This window comes from Meles meles, chromosome X (assembly GCF_922984935.1).
Source record: "Meles meles chromosome X, mMelMel3.1 paternal haplotype, whole genome shotgun sequence".
In the NCBI taxonomy this organism is placed as follows: domain Eukaryota; kingdom Metazoa; phylum Chordata; class Mammalia; order Carnivora; family Mustelidae; genus Meles; species Meles meles.
The window spans coordinates 78,240,721-78,263,893 of NC_060087.1; the positions used below are offsets into that span (position 1 = coordinate 78,240,721).

Consider the following 23,173-nt stretch of genomic DNA (forward strand, 5'->3'; position numbering starts at 1 on the left):
TGTGTGTGTGTGTGTGTGTGTGTGTGTGTGTAATCACTAACCCTTTATCAGATGTGTCATTTGCAAATATCTTCTTCCATTTTAAAGGTTGCCTTTTAGTTTTGTTGATTGCTTCCTTGGCTGTGCAGATGTTTTTGTCTTATTGGAAGTTCCAGTAGTTAATTTTTGCTTCTGTTTCTCTTGCCTCAGGAGACGTATCTAAAAAGAAGTTGCTGTAGCTGATACCAAAGAGATTGCTGCCTGTGTTCTCCTGTAGGATTTGATCGTTTCCTGTTTCACATTTAGGTCTTTCATCCATTTTGAATTTATTTTTGTATATGGTGTAAAAAAAGTGGTCCAGTTTCATTCTTTTGCAAGTGGCTGTCTAATTTTCACAATACCATTTGTTAAAGAGACTATTTCCCATTGGATAGTCTTTCCTTTGTCCGAGATTAGGTGACCATGGAGTTGAGGATCCATTACTAGGTTTTCTGTTCTGTTCCACTGATCTATAAATCTGTTTTTGTGCCACTGGCATACTCTCTTGATTACTACAGCGTTATAATATAACTTGAAGTCCAGAACTGTGATGCCTCCAAGCTTTGCTTTTCTTTTTCAATATTGCTTTGGCTATTCAGAGTTTTTGGTGGTTCCATGCAAATTTTAGGATTTTTTTTTGTTCTAGCTCTGTGAAAAATGATGGTGATGTTTTCGTAAGGTTTGTGTTAAATGTGTAGATTGCTTTGGGTAGTATAGCTGTCTTAACAGTATTTGTTCTTCTAATCCATAAGCATGGAATGTTTTTCTATTTCTTTGTGTAATTTTCAATTTCTTTCATAAGTGTTCTGTAGTTTTCAGAGTACAGATCTTTTGCCTCTTTGGTTAGGCTTATTTCTAGGTATCTTATTATTTTTGATGCAATTGTAAATGGAATTAATTAATTTCTCTTTTTGCTGTTTTGTTATTGGCATATGGAAATGCAACAGATTTCTGTACATTAATTTTTTATCTTGCAACTTTACTGAATTCCTGTATCAGATTCTAGCAGTTTGGGGTGGGGGTTATTTTGGGTTTTATGTATAGAGTATCATGTTATCTGCAAATAAGGAAAGTTTGACTTTTTCCTTGCTGATGGATTGCCTTTTATTTTGTTGTCTTGTCTGATTGCTGAGACTAAGATTTCCAGCACTCTCTTAAATAACAGTGGTGAGCATGGACATCCCTGTGTTGTTCTTTGCCATAGAGGAAAATCTCTTTTCTCCCCATTGAGGGTGATATTAGCTGTGGGTGTTTCATACATGGCCTTTATGATGTTGAGTTATGTTTCTTTTATCCCTACTCAATTGAGGATTTTTATCATGAATGGATTTTCTAATTTGTCTTATGCTTTTTCTACATCTATTGAGAGGATCATATAGTTCTTACTCTTTCTTTTATTAATTTGGTGTATCACATTGATTGATTGGCAAATATTGAACCACTCTTGCAGCCCAGGAATAAATCCCATTTGATTGTGGTGAATGATTCTTTTAATGAACTATTTGATTCTGTTTGCTAGGATTTTGTTTAGCACTTTTGCATCCATGTTCATCAAGGATATTGGCCTGTAGTTCTCTTTTTTTTTGTGGAGTCTTTGGTTTGGTATTAGGGTAATGCTGGCCTCATAGAATGAGTATAGAAGTTTTCCTTCAATTTCTTTTTTTTTAATAGTTTGAGAAGAATATGTAGTAACTCTAATTTAAATGCTTGATAGAACTCCCCTGTAAAGCCATCTGGCCTTGAAACTCCTGTAGTTTTTGTTTGTCTGGGAAATTATTATCTTTCCTTCTATTCTGAATGATGGCATTGCTGGATAGACTTTTGGTGGGAGGTCGTTGATTACTGATTGAATTTATTTGCCAGTCATCAGTTTGTTCAAGTTTTCTATTTCTTTCTTCTGTTTTGATAGTTTATATGTTTCTAGGAATTTTTCCATTTCTTCCTGATTATCTGATTTGTTGACAGAATTTTTCATAATACCTTCTTAATAATTGTTTCTGTTCTTTTGGTTTGGTTTTTATTTCTCCTCTCTTATTTGTGAGTATATTCATTTGGGTCGTTTTCTTTTTTGTAATTCTGACCAGGGGTTTATCAATCTTACTGTTCTTTTTTTTTTTTTTTTTCAAAGAAGCAGTTCCTGGTTTCATTGATCTCTTCTATGGTTTTTTGGTTTTTGTTTTTGTTTTTAAGTTTCTGTATCATTTACTTCTGCTGAAATCTTTAGTATTTTCCTTCTTCTGTTGGCTTTATGCTTCATTTGTTCTTCTTTTTCTAGCCCCTTTAAGTATAAGGTTAGGGTTTTGTTTTTTTGTTGTTGTTGTTTTGTTTTTTTATTCAAGACTTTCTTGCTCCTTGAGGTAAGCCTGTATTGCTATATACTTCCCTCTTAGGGCCGCTTTTGCTGCATCCCAAAGGTTTTGGACCATCATGTTTTCATTTTCATTTGTGCCTATATATTTTTAAATTTCTTCTTTAATTTTCTCATTGCCCCATTCACTCTTTAATAGCATGTCCTTTAACTTCCATGTATTTGTGGTATTTGCAAATTTTTTTTTTCTTATGGTTGACTTCAAGTTTCGTAACTTTGAGTTTTAAATAGGTGTGCTCTGGTCTGCTTGTTAAATGAGACCTGACGTGATTTCCACTAGAACTGAGGCTTTGCAAAACTCTAGTCAGTAGACATGGTGTGTGCTGAGGTTTCTGCTGCTCTTATTAGAAGGTGTCCCACTGCACTGGTCCTTAGCATACTTGCCTGAGCAAAGCAGTACCAGCAGAGCACAGAGGGGTGGAACTTGGTGTGAACAACTTGGGCTCTAGTCTTGGCACTGTGCTGTTTCCTAAATTTGGTTTATGCTGAGGGGCAGAGGAGGATAATTGCACCAGCCAGCTCCTTTGTGGAGAGGGGTAGTCTATGTTTGCTGCTGTCAGGGAAGCCCTCCTAGAAGAGTGAATAATTTCCCCTTGTGTATCCTTGGCATTTTTCAGATCACTGATTTCAGTGTCTCCGGGTTACTAGTCTGCCTAGAGCAGTGCAGTACGCTTTGGGCTCTATCCCAGTCAAGCTTGTTGACGTTTAAAACTCCAAACTTGAGGGACCTGCTATGCTGGTCTTCTGGGGGAGGGTCTCACTGTGCTGACACTGATGTAGGTTTGACCCAGAAGGGCAGTTGTGCCAGAGTGCAGGGCTGTGGGATTTGGAGCAAAGCAGGCAAAACAACCAGTGTCTAAGTTAGTCATCCTCAGCAGGGGTCTCTACACCTATGCTGAGGGGCAGGGGTGGAAAATGGTGCCCCCTGGCTCATTTGTCCCTAGGGGGGCATCTGTGCGAATGCTAGCTCTCACAAATGCAAGAAGAGGGAAGAGTCTCTTCCCATATACCTTAGGCAAATGCTCAGATGGCACTGTCTGCCCTGGGATTACTTGCCTGCTTTCTCTCCAGGAGTAGGGCACTACCCTCAAGTCTCTATCCCAGCCAAGCTGGGGGACCTCTAAACCTCCAGTGTGTGAGGCCCACTGTTTGCAAAAATGAAATCCAGCCCCTCTCATTTTCCCAACCAATGTCTTTGGGGAAGTGTTTAACTTATGTGTATGCTGTGCGTTCCGCTCTCTCACCTTTCTCAATTACCAGGGCTCCCTCCCCTCCACAGCACTTGCAATCTCTTTCTCCCCCCAAACAACATCTTCACACTTCCTGCATTCCTTGATGTGGCCTCTTCTCTCCCTCTAGTTATGGAGTTTGTTCTATCAGTCCTCAGGTTGGTTTCTTGGGTATTCAGAATGATTTGATAGTTACCTAGCTGTATTCAAGGGACAAGGCAAGCCTAGCATCCTCCTTCTACACCGCTATCTTAGCTACCTCCCCCGGAATCTCCCTTTTTAGTAGCTGATGAGCCACAGTAATGATATTGGAAAGAAAAGGAGAAGTTTTGGAAAAATACAGTACTTAGATAATCTGTTGGATTTGGGGTATGATGTGAGTGGTAGATGAGGAAGCCACCAATGAAGAGATAGGTTGCAAAAACAGTAGGAATAAGATTTGTATGCAGATATTGCTCCTAAACAATATATGTGATAAGTTAAAGTTACCTGTGTCTCTTTTTTCAAAACATACAATTCCCTGAATAGATTTCACTTCCAGCATCAGCAGTATCATATCATTAAATCTCCAAGATAAAATAAAGCTAGATTAGCTGTAATTTCATACCATCAATTAAGTTAGAAGGGAAGTATAAAGGAAAGAAGTGTTTATTCTGCCTGATCAAATTCTAAAACAAAGGGACTCCTGGGTGACTCATTTGGTTGAGCATTTGCCTTTGGCTCAGGTCCTGATCCCAGGGTCCTGGGTTCAAGTCCCGCATTGGGTTCCTTGCTCAAGGGGAACCTGCTTCTCCCTCTGCCTGCTGCTCCCCCTGCTTGTGTGCACCCTCTCTCACTTTCTCTCTGACAAATAATTAATATCTTAAAAGAAATTCCAAAACAAGTATATAACAGGATCAAACAATTAGCATATATGTATTTTGTGTTTTAATTGAATCTATCCTCAAGACTAATTATTTCTCTAAGATTTACTATCATTTAAAATAGCACAAGCTTTGCACAGTGTCAGTATCGTAGCCAATGAGGTTTATCCGAGGCGCAATTATTGCTAATTAAAATAGTTATCACATAAAATTATATGTTGAGATTTACTGTGATGTTAAGGGCTTGTGAAGTTCAAATATTTTGCAAAATATAATTTAATTTTATATTGGTATTAATAACAATGGAGTCACCTTTCTCTAAATACAGTCCTGTATGAAGTAAATCGCATTCAAAATTTATTATATATGAAAAGAAATGTGTATCTCTTAACAGCCTTTTTTTCATGCCTTTCTAGCAATTTTAATCATTTTATCATCTTCATCCTATGCATTACTCTGGTCTTCTGCCCTCTTAAAATGATTAATGAAGCTACTTGCAAGATGATATTTAGGACCATATTCATGTTGAAAAGTTATAAATGTTTAAATTATAAGCAAATATCTGAGACTGGAGGAAACAAAGAGCTCTGTCCCCCATAAGTAATTTTCAAATTCTGCTAGAAAAAGTCAGTATAAGTTAAATCAATTTTGTGTCATTCTCCAGATTTTTGAACTCTAAAGTTGAGCCAACTGGGCTTGAGGGATTATCTACAGACAAGAGCAACAATTCTGTTGCTTGTCAGCATTGTTCTCTTAAACAGTGCTTACTGCCAGCTATCCAAATGTGCAATGTTCATGGAACTGTGAGTGCCCAAGCAATGTAGCACCTTAATTTAAAAATAGTGTATGTCACTGTTGCTCTTTCTAGAGCTTTTTGACTCATGTACTTGATTTCCTTTGTCTTTTTTTCCATGAAAGAAAAATGAAACCACTCCTTTGACATTCAGGGGTAAAAAAATTGAAGTGCTAATTAAACTGTGGTGGAACAATATTATCCTCTAGTTTTATACTGACAATTTTAATACAGAGTCATTTTAACAGGCTCTGCAAATCAGAATTTTCTGGGCTCTTTATTATCTGTCTGAATCCACTGAATAAATCCATTCCCAGACATACTGAAAATGCAAAGCAAAGCCAAACAAAAAATAACATTTATTTCATGAAAGTTTCATTGGCACGCTTACTAGCTGAAGATAAAGGGGGAAAATCTCACACAGGGGGTCCTATGATATATTACTATATACTAGAAACAAAACACAGAAGTCTGAAGATTATCAGGTATTGCTTTGGAAGGAATACAGAATTATATGGATTTTGAATGTGTTGAAAAATGACTCAAATGTACTGAGCTGTTCATAGCCCTTGGCTTTTACTTTTTATGTGAGTTATATCTGAACAAGAATTTTATTGTAGTCAGTGTTGTTCATGCTGCTATAGTTAAGGTTTGCAGCATTTCCATTACAACCCCACTATTTCAGTTGGAGTTCATAACTCCACTTTAAAAGTCACCCTGGGCTAAAGGTTGGCATATGCATTTTCAACTTGAGTTGACAGTGATGGGTATGAGTGTGGTCAAATATGTAGTAAACATTCAAAGTAGCATATACTGCTTTTTATGGTATGAAATATTTTATTGCAATTGTATATTATGGTTTCTTAATTATAGAAATTGACAAATGTTAGCTCTGTCAGTGTAATTGATTAATAAAGTTAAAGAAAAAAAATTTTAATCTATGTAGTCCTTGTTGCCAAGAAACACTGAGATTTTCTTATAGCCATGAGCCAAAACACTTCCTGTTACCAGCTGAGTAGTGATTTCTAAAAGCACTCTATAATTAATCAACACTACTGCCAAACAACTGATGAGTTCTGTCCAAAGATCAGTGAGTACCATGGGGATTAAAAGGTTAAACTAACAATCTGAGATTTTACATATACCCATGGACACAAATGCAGATACCGAACAGATTTTTTTAAAATGTATTTCTTTTGAATTAATCACATTTTCCAGGCTATAAAAATGTTCCTAGTTATGAAAACTAAAATATGACAGAAGAGTTAGTAAATACAGAGCAATTACGGATCTACAGATAATAAAGAATAATCTTAATTACCCTTAATCCTTCAAACCAAGGAAAACCACTGGTTACATTTTGGTGTATAGCTTTCAAATATTTATATTTTGCGTATCTATAGATACACATATTACAAAACTGGTGTCATAAATTGAATTGCAATCTGATTTTGTTTGCTATGTTGGAGAGTACAAACTTGTCATTAAATATTTTTCTAATGCATAATTTCCCTGGTTGCATAGTATTCTCCTGCATGGGTGTACTGATGTTTAATATATCACCTATAGTTGTAGATTTTGAAATGTTTAATGATTTAATCTTACTTTAGAATTAAAATCTGGGGCTCCTGGATGGCTTAGTGGGTTAAAGCCTCTGCTTTCAGCTCAGGTCATGATCCCAGGGTCCTGGGATCAAGCCCCACATCAAGCTCTCTGCTTGGCGGGAAGCCTGCTTCCTCCTCTCTCTCTCTCTGTCTGCTTCTCTGCCTACTTGTGATCTCTGTCCATCAAATAAATAAATAAATAAATCTTTAAAAAAAACCTAATCTGTTAAAAAAAAAAGAATTAAAATCTGATGAAATCTTTCAGCAGCTAGAATTTATTCAAGACTTTGGTTTTCTCTACTTTTAGCTATTTTCATGGCACCCTAGTTACTAGATCTCCAAATGTTAACAGTTCATAATTATTGATTGAAAACAATATCAGAAATATAGAATTCATTACATATTGATGACATAGAGTTTCCTTTGAATTCTTATTAACTTGAGGAGTAGGCAATGGGGAAGTTTTGTTATAAATCACATTTATCCCCCCTTTTTTTTGAGGTGAGAGGCTTTTGCCATAGGAATAGGATATTATTTAATATAAAGAGTTATGTGATCAGAAAGACCTGAGTTTGAATCTCCACTCTGTGCTTTCTAGTTCTGTAGGTGGTTTTTTACAAGGCACATCACTTCTGTAAGTCTCACTTCTTTTTCTTCTTTAAGATATAGGTAATACCTACCTCACAATATTGTCATAAACATTAAATAAGTTATTCTAGAAGAATTTATTCATTTTTTTCAGTCTGATTTGGGATATGCTAGTGAACTATACAGATAAAGCCTCTGCCCTCATGAAGCTTATGGTCTAGTGGGAGATACAAAGGACAAACTAACAGATACATAAAAATATACTTATGAATTGTGATAAGTGCTGTTGAAGCGGGAGAGCTAGGTTCTTGTCTCACAGAGTTGAAAAATGAAGCTTGTGGGCAACAGAGAGTGAGTAAAGTGATAGAAGTTTATTAAGTGAAGATACAGTAAAACCTCTCAAGAGTCAGAGGGGTCCTGACGGGGTTGGTCTTTTATAGAAAGCTAACCAGGGAACTTAAATCCTTTTAACATCTCTTTTGAGAACACCTTCAGTGGCTTACTTCCTTTTTATGGGCTGGTTCTTCTTTGTTGGTCACAGGTGATTATCATAAAGACACCCACTTCCGGGGCACCTGGGTGGCTCAGTGGGTTAAAGCCTCTGCCTTCGGCTCATGTCATGATCCCAGGGTCCTGGGATCGAGCCCCGCGTCGGGCTCTCTGCTCAGCAGGGAGCCTGCTTCCTCCACTCTCCTCTCTCTCTGCCTGCCTCTCTGCCTGCTTGTGATCTCTGTCTGTCAAATAAATAAAATCTTTAAAAAAGAAAAAAAAAGACACCCACTTCCATAGCCTAGAACAGAGTGGTCCTCCACCCAACATGGTCCATTGTTTCCCCTTATCTTTGGCTTCTGCACACCTCCACACTGTTTTTGGATTTATGTGAGCCTGACCACATAGCCCTCTCTCTCACTCCCTACCTAGCCCTGCCTATCCTTTTCTCACAATGGAAGGAAATCATAGGTGTTCCTGTTAGGTTGGATGAGTCAATGAATGTAGTCTGAAAATATGACATTTATGATTGCCAGGTAGGGAAAATAACAAGGACATTGGGCACAAGACAGAAAGAGTTTAACATGTTCTAGGACCTGAAATGCAAATGTGGCTAGAAAACAATGTAGACAGAGAAAAGGGTCATAAGATAAGGCTGGAAAGGTACCCCAGGGCTAGGTAGCAGTAGAACTGAGTGCCTGGCCAAGAGAATGCCCTTAATAAATATGCACTGTTTCCTTTCTCCTGGTCTTTTATAGATGAAGTGGTCTTTGCCAAGGGTTTTGGGGGTCATGTTATATGCTTGTTTAGATTATGTAAATGTTTCATCTCTGATTTGGATTGTCATCACAATGATTGTAAATGAGGTCAACCTCACTTCTGTGTTTTGTGTTGATGCCTCTCTTTCTTTCCTTTAAGCCCCTCTTCCCTTTACCCCTCTGTTCCATACCACCTCATCTGCCCATGGACATACAGATAAACTGCCTGTTTGTGCTGCTCAACTTATCTTGGCTTTTCCATTCTGCCACATTTACCTCTTAATCATCCTATTATGGGTATTTCCCTCTAACTGCATTCATCTTCTCTTTTTATGATTATTTTGTAGCTCATGATTAAATCTTATGATATGAACACTGCACATCAGTGACAGGTCAATGAAACAGCAAGGCACATGTAAAAATTTCTCAAGATGGTGAATCTTTAGAACCAAGTTTTTCTACTGAAACAACAACAGCAGCAAATAAATCCTTCTACCATAAAAATTACCTACTCCCCATGGAACTAAAAAATAAACCTTGCATAGACTTATGCCAGTTTAAATAGGTCTCTTAAAGTAACCAGCAGAGTTCATGCCTCAAATATCTTTGTATTAAGAGAGAAAAAAGTACAAAATGTTAATAATATTATAACAAAAATAGCACTAACTTTGGTGGAAGTTGCATTGCAGTCTAATGATTCACTTTCTTTCTTTAGATGGGATAATAAAAGATATAATGAAGAACAACGTAAAACATATACAAGAAGTGCAAGAGAACATAATTTGGCCACATGTTCTATCTATATGATATGAATGCTTTTACTACTAGCAGTAATTAATCCTAAAGTACCAATTTTGGCTGACTTTACTTGTGTCAAATAGTTGCTTCACAAAATTTAAGTATTATATCTAAGTGTTATTATCAGTAAGTTATATTTAATAGGCAACCTTTATGTTTAAAAAATAAAGAGGAGTATATGTTTTTTCTAGTAATTGTTAATATTTTCTTTAAATACTGTTCTAGTAGATTTATTTGTCTAGCATAAGAGATCCTTTTAGTTAATAACATTTGGCATTTCAGAGTCTCCCTACCAAATTCTTTTTATTAAAAGTATCTGTTGTAGGGGAGGAAGAACTTTTTTTTTCTCTGTCCTCCTACATTCTTTAACTGTGGCCCTGTACATTAGACCAACATAAGACAGGTTCAGAAGAGAAAAACAAGTTTTTTAATAATGAGAATACTCAGTGATGAGTATCTCAAACGGGTGGTTAGAATTTGGGTTTACATACCACCTTAATAAAAAAGTAGTACATTATGTAGAGTAGTGATAAGACAAAGGAGAAGGACTTTGAGTTCTAGGGACTGCAAATTGTGAAAACTAAATATGTGGGGAAAACTAATGGAAGATGAGGCATAGTTAGTAGGTTTTGTTATGCAGGGTCCTTCGTTGCCATCTCCTGCATGGTTAATAGTCTTGTCTTCCTGGTAGAGAGGAGAAAGGTAGAGAGTTTTTCTTGTGTTTTCTTCTTTTTAATTATCTTTAGCTCAAAATAGTCCTTATGTCAAAGTGGCATATTGTGAGGTAGCATATTATACTACCCCTCACTGTCATGTATACTCTAGTGCAATATTATATAAGTGGGCAAGAAAGAGTGTTTATTCTTAAAATACATGAAGATTCCATCATTATCTTATTTTGACTAAATCCTCCATATCTTTAACATAATTGATCATGTTTTAATAAAACTATTATATGATATTTAAACTGCCATTATAAATGGTTTCTTGGGCGCCTGGGTGGCTCAGTTGGTTGAGTGACTGCCTTCAGCTCAGGTCATGATCCTGGACTTCCAGGATTGAGTCCCTCATCGGGCTCCCAGCTCCTTGGGGAGTCTACTTCACCCTCTGACCTTCTCCTCTCTCATGCTCTCTCTCACTCATTCTCTCTCAAATAAATAAATGAAATCTTTAAAAAAATTTTAAAAAATGGTTTCTTAATGAACATTTTCTAATTAGCGTTTCCTCTGGATTAGTAGCATTAAAATATTCACATAGGCTTTTTAAAAAAAAATTATTTATTTATTTATTTGAGAGAGAGAGCATTCTGCAGAGGGAGAGGGGGAAGCAGGCTCCCTGCTGAGCATGGATGTGGAGCCCAATCCCGGGACTCTAGGATCATAACCTGCACCAAAGGCAGATACTTAACTGGCTGAGCTATCTAGCACCCTTGGCATAGATTTTTAAGCTTGAAATTTTGAAGCATCTTTTCTTTCTTTCCTTTTTTCTTTTTCCCTCTTTTTGTTTTGTTTTTGTTATTGATATTAAGTAGTGTAATCTTTGTAAGCATAAAAACACCATTAGGATAGAATATGATTCAACTAAATGAAAATTGTCTACTATGCATAATACTCTGTGATAGATACTGAAGGTGACACAAATATGAGCAAGATTGGGTCCCTGCCTTCCAGAGACTCAATCTAGTATGGCCCCCCCGCCCCCCCAAAATGGAAAAGAAGGTACCGACTTTTATTGAAATCCTTCATTATAACAGTAGTAGTAGTAAATTTTTAAAATTTTTGTTGGCTTTTTTTTCACCTGTGGTTTAGTAATTTTCCATTTATAGTATAATTGGTTTTACTAGCACTAAAATGAACAATATAAACAAATTCAGTATTACTACAAATTCTTGCTTAAGAAAAGGTGCACAAAATATTTAGAAACCTGTCCCATTTCTAAAATTGGAGAGGCACATATAAATGTCTCATTAATAAATTGAATCTGCTCTTCTATATGTTTGCTTATATATAGGTTATGCTTCATAGTTTATTTTTCTAATAAAAAGTACAATAAGATAAATATAAAAGCAAAATGTACACATGCAAAATAAAACTATAATGCAAGATAATTGTTCAGAACACACTCTGACTGGCAAACAAAATAGAATAGCTAGCAAATGATCAGTTCTCTATGAGGAACATTATTAGATAATCTTTACTCTGATTATAACCTGGCCAATCTCAGGGTTTGTTTGTTTTTTTAAACAAATGTACAATAAACTGCACATACGGGGCACCTGGGTGGCTCAGTGTGTTAAAGCCTCTCTGCCTTTGGCTCAGGTCATGATCCCAGGGTCTGAGATCAAGCCCTACATCAGGCTATCTGCTCAGCAGGGAGCCTGCTTCCCCCTCTCTCTCTGCCTGCCTCTCTGCCTACTTGTGATCGCTGTCAAATAGATAAATAAAATATTAAAAAAAAACTACACATACATTAAATATAAAATTCAATAAACCTTGAAATATGTGTATACCCATAAACCATCACCACAGTCAAAATAATGAACATATCCACCACCCCCAAAAGATTCCTTATATGCAGGCAATCACTAATCAATTTTCTGTCATAGATTAGTTCACATTTTCTAAAATTTTATGCACATAGATCATACAATATGTTCTCTGTTTTATGTAGTTTCTTTTGCTCAGCATGATTTTTTGAGATTCATGCTGTATAGGGGATTAATTTTTGTGAAAAAAATTCTCTAGAAAAAACATACTTCTTCTAAAAAAAGTTCTATGATTTTATAGTTTGCTATATCAAGACATATTAAGCTGGGTCACTTTTGAAATACCAAAATAAACTCTAAAAATAAAACCAATTAAAAAAACCCACAAATCTCAATAGTTTACTTGTTTATATAAATAATTAATTTTTTCAGATAGCCTAGATTGGTAGCTAATCTGGTCTACAGCACCTAACTGTGTGTTCTAATTTAATGACATCCATAATACTGTTCAGGATCTTTGCTTGTCTCAGTTTCTGCCAAGATTGTGGTTCCCTGGAGGTCTACTGGTTAGAATTCGGTATTCTCAGTTTGTATAAAGAGTGTAACCCTTTTTCCTTTCTAGGTCCTTTTAAAGCTTCCATTTCTATGTCTACTAATGGCTTTTCCACGTAGGCAATATCGTCTAGATTATAATACAGTTTTTTAATGACTCCATCATACCCCTAGTGATGGAAATAGAAGCTTTATCATGTTGAAATTCACAGATGCTGTCAAACTGAGACACTCCATCTCCCTCTTTTACATACCATCCTTTAATAGTTACTTCTCTTATCCTTCTCCAGTGTCTGAGTTTGAATTGGACAATCTATCCCAGCAGAGCAGCAGTTGTTTTCAGCAACTGATGTTGATCAGTTGATGACGGCATGTGTTAAATGCTTATTGGTTGAATGGGGGGCTGTTATTTTGTGGTGATCTCAAGATCTGAGTATGTGCTTTTAACAAAGGACTTCCCTGCCATAGTCCATCCCAATCCTAATGTAGTTAATTTGACAGCAGCAGTCTTTTACAAGACTAAATAAGCAGGTAACTATTTTAGAATTTTATGTAGTATACAGATGGCTACTAGAACTGTGCTGTAAACTTGTTTTTATAAAAAGATCATGGTATGTTATTATGTAATATCCTGCAGGATAGTTGCAAGTTTATAAACACTGTTGTTTTTTTTTAATTTATTTATTTATTTTTTTCAGCATAACAGTACTCATTGTTTTTGCACAACACCCTGTGCGCCATGCAATACGTGCCCTCCCCATTACCCACCACCTGTTCCCCCAACCTCCCACCCCTGACCCTTCAAAACCCTCAGGTTGTTTTTCAGAGTCCATAGTCTCTCATGGTTTGCCTCCCCTTCCAATTTCCCTCAACTTCCTTCTCCTCTCCATCTCCCAATGTCCTCCATGTCATTTGTTATGCTCCACAAATAAGTGAAACCATATGATACTTGACTCTCTCTGCTTGACTTATTTCACTCAGCATAATCACTTCCAGTCCCATCCATGTTGCAACAAAAAGAAAGAAAAGAAAGGATGAATACCCAACTTTTATAAACACTGTTTTAAGGACACAAATCATCCATTAACAATTTGCTTTGCCCTCTACTATTTGTTGTCATCTCTCAGTATCCTCAGTAATCAAAATTGACTCTGAAATACAGTACATAAAATACCTAGGTAGTTCAGGGAAGGTAGGGAATACTTCCAGCTTCATAGAAGCTTTTCCACTTCAGAGAAGTAGTAGAGTTCCTTATTGGGGTTCCAGTAGTTTGAGAGCTTGGCAGAGCCTATAAGGACTCAGCATTGTAGGAGGAAGAGAAGTTGGAATTTAAGGTAGAAAGAAAGAATTGTATCAAGATACAAGATGAAGGAAGTACAGTAATTTTGAGAAGCCATGAGTAGTCCATCTTGGCAAAGCATAGGACATGTTTATTGAGAGAAATTACACTAAAAGGAAATTTTGAAACCATATCAAGAACAGTCTGGAATGCCATTTTAAGGTGTCTAGATTTTGTTTATAGGCAGTAGGGGAGCCATTGATGAAGTTTTAGTAGCATAGGAATAATATCAGAGGTGGTTTTGGGAAGACTATGGTATATGTATGAATAAAGTAGCCAGAAGAGGAAATAATTATTAGCTTATTGCAAAAGAGTAAGAACCTAAACCAGAATAGATGCAACTGATAACTGGAAAAATAACTCAACAGTACTTGATTTTTGTAGAGAAGAAAAGATAACTGGCTGAATAATGATGACTTTTTTCCTTAAATATTTATTTATTTATTTATTTATTTATTTATTTTAGAGGGAGAGAGGGACTGAAAAAGAGAGAGCAAGAGTGTCAGGGGGAAGGGCTGAGGGACAGGAAGAGAGAGAGTCTAAAGCAGACTCCCTGCTGAGCATGGAGCCTAAGATCATGACCTGCACTGTATTCGTCAGATGCTTGACCAACTGAGCCACCCAGGCATTCCTCCTCTTTTAAAAAGATTTATTTATTTGAAAGAGGGAGGGAGAGTTATGCCATTTTGCTTTTAAGTGAGAGAGTAATAAATTCAGAGGAAGGAACCTATTTAAGGAGAAATTATTTTTTAATAATTTGAATAACTTCTCTAATTTGAAGTATAGATTGAGTATATAGCTGGGATTGCATAAGAGGGAGATGAACATGCGGCATTTTTGCATGACTATTAATAATTACCTATTTTTTTCAGGTATCCTCACAAAGGAAATAATTAAAATTTTGACGGTAAAACAGATCACTAAGGGAAGAGAGTGTAAGAACGTAAAAAGGCCAAGGAAAGAGCTTTGGTAAACACCACATTTGAGTATAGAAATAAGAGTTGCTAGGGAAGGAAAAGTTTGAGAAGCTGGGTGGGGAATTCATTCTAAAGCTGTGTTTAGAAAATCTGTAGAGGAGAAAAATTCAGGAAGAATGGGTAATCAACAATCTAAAATTAAAAAAAAATAACAGTATTCATTCTTTTTGCACAACACCCAGTGCTCCATGCAAAACGTGCCCTCCCCATTACCCACCACCTGTTCCCCCAACCTCCCACCCCTGACCCTTCAAAACCCTCAGGTTGTTTTTCAGAGTCCATAGTCTCTTATGGTTCGCCTCCCCTCCCCAATGTCCATAGCCCGCTCCCCCTCTCCCAATCCCACCTCCCCCTAGCAACCCCCAGTTTGTTTTGTGAGATTAAGAGTCATTTATGGTTTGTCTCCCTCCCAATCCCATCTTGTTTCATTTATTCTTCTCCTATCCCCCTACCCCCCCATGTTGCTACTCCATGGAGCACTGGGTGTTGTGCAAAAAGAATGAATACTGTTACGCTGAAAAAATAAATAAAATGGAAAAAAAAAAAAACTATGAAAAAAAAATGAATGAAAACGTTAAAAAAAAATTTTAACTTATTTCTTTGTTGTGGTCATGATCAATGTTAAATATATGGTTTTGGTATAATAATAAAACTTCTGATAAATAAGAAAAAAAAATAACAAGTGGGTTAAGGATAAAAAAGTAAGTTTTTGGATTTATTGGCATTGGTAGTATTTTTGATGCTGTAAGGACAATTTCAAGGAGAGTTGAAAGGATAGAAATCAGATTGTAAACGGTTAAGTAGGTCGTGGATGATAATGAAACAAAGTGAAATCTGTATAGATTGCAGTTTTTTCAAAAGGTGGACATTGCTTATTTTTGCTTTCATAATGTTAAACTGGGTCTATTATAAAATTGAATATCACATGCAAGAAGTATTTCTATCATTTTGTAGCAGATTTTTAAAGCTATATTCAGATTTTACACTGATCGGCATGAGACAGATTCTCTTTAGCACCATTTTAGTTCTGGATAAAATTCAAGCTGGTTATTGCTGAGTACTCTGAAATGCAAATAGTGCTATTTTGCTTTACAGCTATCATTTAAAAAACCATGTACTCATTAAGATAAATATATGCCGCATGAGCAGCAAAAAAATGAGAAAAGAAATGGACATTATTTTTATTTGTAGGTTCTCTGATACGGAACTGAATGTACTAATCTTCAAATACAAATGAGCAGCAAAAATGTAATTTGCAAATGTACAATTAACTTCTGACTAGCTTCTGTTGATTTTTAGTACTATAATTCCATACCAGGTGAAACTTCTCATTTTTGGAGATTTTATCTGACCAATATTTCTATTTGTGACTAAATAAGGAGATTACTATGAAAAAATACTACTTTGTAGTAAATTATACTTTCATGGAGCTCCAATTATAGCTTCTCTATTGAGTTATCGGCCATCAGGACCATTATTTTTCTCTTTCCATGCTGCTCTTCTTGCATTTTCCCCATCATTGACAAAGGATTTCCTCTAATTTTCAATTTTAAAATCCTAATAGTTACTTGTGTTAGTTGCAGGCTGTGTTTTATATCTTATTTTGCTATGTTGTCACTTCTCTCTTCTTTTGCTTCATCTTTATTCTATTCTTGTGTCATGTCATTTATTTATATATATATATGTATATATGCATGCATATATACACACATATGTATGTGCATATATATTGCATATATGCACATATAATAGGTATATATACCTATTTTTCTCAGCCATTCCTTGATTATGGACCCCTCCAAAATGTTGGTTGCTCTCCTTCTCTTTTATTATAATTTGTCAATGACCCTCCTAAAATAACATACATTATTTAACCAGTACTCCAAATAGAGTCTGATCTTTGCAGGATACAACTGAATAATACTTTATGCATTATAGATTTAAAGGTCAGTCTTTAGCATATAGGTTCCCATCTTGGATTATTGGTGGTGCATTAAGATCATGCATTTAGCTTTTATAATAATTTGCTTACTGTAAGTACATGTTGACTCTATAGTCAACTGAAATTCTCATTTTTTTTTGTTTTTAAATGCAAACTACCAGCAAGTTCAATTATCCCTAATCCTGGATCCTGTATAATTGATCTTTTTTCTTCTTCTTCTTTTGAAAGTATCTTTAAGATTTGTGTTTATTCCCATTAAATTTAATTTTGTTTGGTTTAGTTTAACATTGCTATTTGTTACAAAAACTTTGAATCTTGATTCTGCCATCTATCATATTAGAATCCCTTTGGATGTTGTATCATTTGCAGATTTAACAAGAAAACCTTCAAATAACTTCTGAGTCATTAATATGTTGAAAAAGACAGAAACAAGAAGAAATGTCTGGGACTAACTACCAGAAAACTCCTACTAAGTTGACACCAATCTAATAATTAATGGTCTTTGAATTTAATTTTCAGCAAATTTAAAAGTATCTGACTGTACTGTATTCTGTCCATATTCTGTTTCTTTCTCACAATAGTATGGGGAGAATTTGCCCAAAGTCATCATGAAGTAAAAATACTCTAGGGATGCCTTTGGCTCAGGTCATGATCTCAGAGTCCTGGGATCAAGCCCCATGTCATGCTCCCTGCTTAGCAAGCAGTTTTCTTCTCCCTCTGCCTCTGTCCCTCACCCCCACTTGTGATTTCTCTCTCTCTCTCTCCATCTTTCAAATAAGTAAATAAAACCTTTAAAAAATATTCTGTGTATCTACTTTCTAGTTGATTTGCTCTAAGAAAGAGTTACCAGTAATTTGGCATGAATTATTTTATATAATCCGTACTAATTGATTTTTAGCATGATGTTTTATAAGCTCATGAAAACCTTTTGTTTGGCATACCCAAACATGAAGCAGGGTTGGGGATCCTTCATTTTTGTTGTAACACAATTGAGAAACACGGATAATTTTATTAAGACTTTTGCTAAGTAAGAAACAGGGAAGGCATAAAAATTTAAAAAGACTAGCTAGCAAAGTATGAAATTTAAATCTCTCTCTAGCTAATGTGGCCTGCAGGGCCTAACCTATTCTACATGGAAACCTAGGAAAAAATGAGAGGCTTTGCCTTGACTCCTTATTTCCATTTTGGTCTGCTTCCATGTTTTGAGTACCATTTGATACTTATCTTACAGGATAATCATCCTGGATTTTATGACCCTTGAATATAAAATAAAGGAAGTTATATCATCTTGGCTGTCTATACCTTGGCTGTCTACCTAAGGACCACTTTCTGAATTGTGTTTCTAGAATGAAAGACATGCCTTTTCTTAACGTGATTATTGCCAGGAATGGCTTCTTTCTCTCAGTGAGATAACACTCACCTACATTTTTGTGACTTTTTCCCATATAGATCCAATAGAGTAGTGATTTTATACATGATGACCTTGACATTTATATAGTAGATATTACTACTCTGTAATACCAGGAAGTATGATCATAAACTCACACTTTGGGACACCTAGGTGGCTCAGTCAGTTAAACATCTGCCTTCAGCTCAGGTCATGATCCTCGAGTCCTGGGATCGGGTGCCACGTCGGGCTCCCTGCTCAGGAGAGATCTGCTTCTCTGCCCCTTCCCTGGCTCCTGCACATTCTCTCTCTCTCTTTCTCTCTCTCTCTCTTTTTCTCTCTCTCAAATAAATAAAATCTTAAAAAAATTAACTCACACTTAATCTGGTAGAAATAAGGACTGTGTATCAAAGGAAGGGATAAGTTTGAAGACCAGTTAAGTAGCTATTACTGCCTTCCCTGTGAGTTGAGATGAATACTTTAATTAGTTTGTAATTAGTTAATGCTAATGAACTAGACAGTCCAAAGGTAGAATGAGAATTTGACAAAATACAAGAAAAGGGAGAAAAAGAATCAGATGATAAATAAAGGCTTTGAGCCAAGATAATTCGAAGTTGATACTCTTTTTTGGAAACAAAGAAATGAGGAATGATATCTACTAGAGTAAGAACGCAGGAGCAAAATAATGATGAGTTTATAATGGTGCTAGCATACTCTGAGAGATTTTAAGCATACGGTTAGAAATGCCTACCTTTGAGAGATATTTGGGAGTTGTTGCCAAAAAAGATAATCGGTGAATTCAAAAAAGAGTCTCTAGCAGAAGAGAAAGGGCTTGCAGATAAAATCTTGGAGAATAATGCCTATATTTAGGATAGGGGTTCATAAGAACTTGCCAAAAGTGTTAAGAAAGAGGGAGGATAAACAAAACTGATGGTCTGTTTCTGTACCCAAGGGAAGAAAAGTGTTTTTAACAAACAGTAGGAAGTAAAACGGTATCAGCAACTTCCGCAAAGAAGTTGAGAAGTATGAACTAATGTCGGGGCTTCAAGTTCAGTGACGACATAGTTATTTTGACCTTCCACAGAACAGTTTCAGGAAGATGTTAAAGCAGATTGGAAGGACTTACATAAGCAGGAAGTGGAAGCAATAGACTACTTCATCCAATGTAAATAGGCATGAATATAAGAAAATGCTTTCTCTTGCTTCCTCCTATTTAACTAGTAGTTTTGTGGATGAAAGAAAAAACAGAGTTAGATAAATTTATTTGTTGAAAAATTAGTACAGGTTTACTCTACCTTTTTAATTGATTTTAACTTCAGACTGCTCAATAATGAGTACATAGTTTATCACAGGAATGAAATTAATTGAGTTCTTTGCTCTGTATAACTTTAATACTGGACAGATGTTAGTTTTCCAATAAAAGCAACAAAGGTTCTTTAAATTACTTTGGATTTATAGTGCTACAGAGCATTTTAATTACATTCATATGTTTATACTTTGAAAAATAATTCCAAATTGCTTTAAGCTAATAAAAGGACATTTATGCCACATCATGCAACATAGAAAGCATTCTCTGTGTAGAGTGGTGTATAATGATTGTAACTTTTGCATTTTCGTGTTTCCTGCTTTGAAACTGCTACCATCATTTACATTCTCTAGTAATCCCACCTTGAATTTCATGGATATATATGAGCATGTGCTAGAGAAGGCACTGGTACAAAACCAAGAAATGAAAAAGGTAAATAACAGCCAGAGGAGTTGGCAAGATTACCTTTTCTTCATTGTTCCAAGACAGCTATTGGGGTGTATAGTAATTTAAAATTAGGTAGATGTGAAAAGAGAAAAGCTAGGCAAATAAATCAGGTATATAAGCAAGTTCAAGAGGTGAAAGAGGACATTACCCTGACTGCTGAGGAAAGAAAGTCAAGAGAAAGGTTGTCTAACAAAAAGTCATGCGTTAACTCAGAGTAATCAATTACTGGCATTGACTGGAGGTCTTATAGCAGTAGTATTTGGAAGAATTGAAGAAAGATATGGCCCCATAGCTTACATCAACCAGAGAGAAGTTTCTGAGATAAAGACACAAAAGAAATCATTCTCTGAAAATCTGTTTGACTTTTGTTAGAATTTCTGCCTTCCTGCCCTCCTTCTGTCCTTCCCTCCTTCCTTCCTCCTGCACTAAGTAATGGCTAGATGCTGCAAAAGAACTGTATACCCCCAGATTTATCTCAGGAATATGGATAGTGAATTACAAATGACATTTAAAACTACATTTTTCCATTACCATATTAATAGAATTATTTGGTTCATCACAAATGGCTAACACCAAATGTAAATGAAGGGAAAAAAAATAAACAAGAAAAACCCATTCAAAAAAGAAAATCCTGCCCTTTGCCTAGACAAAAAGAAAAAGAAAACAAAAAATGAACAGGGTTTATTATTAGAAAATGTAACCTTTAAAGATAGAATGCAGTGTTTATTACCTCCCTCTGTAGGACAAGGCCCTTGGGAGACACTTAACTGTACAGGTAAAGATGATTGCAGAGACACAGATTGCAGAGACACAGATTGTCAACATGTGGGTAGTAAAGGCTGTGTACTTATATTCTGTACACTTTCCCTTGGTTTGTTTACTTCTGTGTTGTGTGCATAGATGTTTTAGCTCAGGAGGAAAATTCCAGTGCTATTAGAAAATGTTTGTTTCACATAGAGTCAAAGTGGCTTTATCAGTCTTAAATAACAATGAAATAGCAGAAACAGATTGAGTTTAATCCATTGGTTTCCAGTCACTTGCTTAGCTACTAATGATGTGCTCTGTTTTTCAACGAAATTCCTTACGCATTCACAGTATTTGTAGCTCATTCTTTGTGTCCATCTAGTGCACTGGTCTCCAGAGTACCTGTATCTTGGAGGATAGGGACAGAGGTCATCACCAGGGTAAATGGAAAGATTTGAGATTCAGGGATGCTGGAAAGGTTTTAGAGGTTTAAAGATTTTTCTTTGGATCTTTTTTTTTTCAGTAGAGTGGTAGGAATTCAGAAACAAGCACCTTTAATACTACCATTAGAGTTTAAAATGCATACTGTATAACTTTTAGGAACTTTTCAAAATATACATGTAAGCAGCTTCAGACGGATGACATGGGGATGTGCCTTACTGGGGATGCTGTCCCATGTTGCTTCTTAGCAAGAGAGGGATACTCAAAGGTGAGCTGAATGAACTGGGTTAGCTGGAGTCTACAATGTGAATGACAGGCAGTGCTTACCTTACTCCATTATCCGAAGTCAGAAGGCAACATCCTTAGTTTTGGTCCTATAAAGTCCTCCTCCCCAACTCCCAGTTATCTGTGATAGTGCTCTCTTTTTAATGTTAAGTGTATTTGATTCACATGCTTAGAAACAGAAAGTTATACAATTGTTGGACTTTTCTTTCTTTTAAGAAATTTGAGTAAAGTTCTTCTTTTCAAAATCCCCCAAAAGATAGGTACTAAGAAAGCACTTTTTATGTTCTCTGAGAAGAAAGGTTAATGAGTACAGACTAGAGTCCCATCCTCTTTAAGCATTACAAATGTAGGGTGTAGACTGGCTTATTTCACTTTGTAAAATGTTTTCAAGGTTCATCCATGTTGTTGCATATTGCAAAATTTTCTTCATTTTTAAGGCTTAGTATCAGTGGTATTCCACTACATGTATATCTCATATTGTCTTTATTCATTTGTCTTTCAGTGGACATTTAGGTCATTTCCATAACTTAACTCTTGTGAATCTTGCTTCAGTGCACATGCTAGGGCAGATATCTCTTTGAGATCCTGATTTCAATTATATTGTTTGCTTGGTTTTTTTCTGTCTTCTGGTTTTTAGTTAAATTCCAGTTAGTCACCATAAAGTGTAATATTAGTTTAGTAATTAGTAATTAGTAATATTAGTTTCAGGTGTAAATATAGTGCTTCAGCACTTCTATAAAATACTAACCACTCATCACCAGTGCATTACTTATCCCCATCACCTATTTAATCCATCCTCCCACCCACCTCCCCTATGTAAACAATCAGTTTGTTCTGTATAGTTAAGAGTCTGGTTCTTGGTTTGCCTCTCTTTCTCTCTTTTTTGTTTTTTCCTTTTGCTCCTTTTTTTGTTTCCTAAATTTCACATATGAGTAAAATCATATGGTACCTGTCTTTCTCTGACTGAATTATTTTACTTGGCATAATACTCTCTACCTCCATATCATAGCAAATGGCAAAATTCCATTCATTTTATGCCTGAGTAATATTCCATTGTGTATGTGTGTGTGACTTCTTTTTTTCCCAATGGTATATATACCACTTCTTTATCTATTCATCAGTTGATGGACACTTGAGCTATTTCCATAATTTGACTATTGTAGATTATGTTGCTATAAACATTGGGATTCAGATACCTCTTTGAATTAGTACTTTCGTATTCTTGGGTAAATACCTAGTAGTGCAATTGCAGGATTGTAGGAAAATTCTATTTTTAACTTCTTGAGGAACCTACAATACTGTATTCCAGAGTGAATTCAGTAGCTTGCATTCCCACCAAAAGTACAAAAGGGTTCCGTTTCTTGACATCCTCACTAACACCTGTTGTTTCTTGTGTTGATTTTAGCCATTCAGACAGATGTGAGGTAATATCTCACTGCACTTTTGATTTGTATGTCCCTTATGATCAGTGATATTTTCGTATTTATATTTTATAAATATATATTTATATTTTCATGTTCCTGTTGACCATCTGGATGTCTTCTTTGGAGAAGTGTCTATCAATGTCTTACGCACATTTTTAAATTGGGTTGTTTTTTCAGTGTTGAGTTTTATAAATTCTTTATGTATTTTGGATACTAACCCTTTATCAGAAATGTCATTGGCAAAGATGTTCTCCCATTCTGTAGGTTTCCTTTGCTGTACCAAAACGTTTTCTTTTGATGTTGTCCCAATAGTTTATTTTTGCTTTTTTTAACCTT

The 23,173-nt window shown here is 35.7% G+C and overlaps 1 protein-coding gene and 1 pseudogene across 3 annotated transcripts in view; both read left to right on the top strand.

Annotated features, from left to right (window-relative positions):
- DIAPH2 (diaphanous related formin 2) overlaps nucleotides 1-23,173 on the top strand; it is a 1,125,504-nt gene that overhangs the window by 633,110 nt on the left and 469,221 nt on the right. The window lies entirely within an intron of this gene.
- Nucleotides 4,607-4,759, top strand: LOC123935633 (annotated as a pseudogene).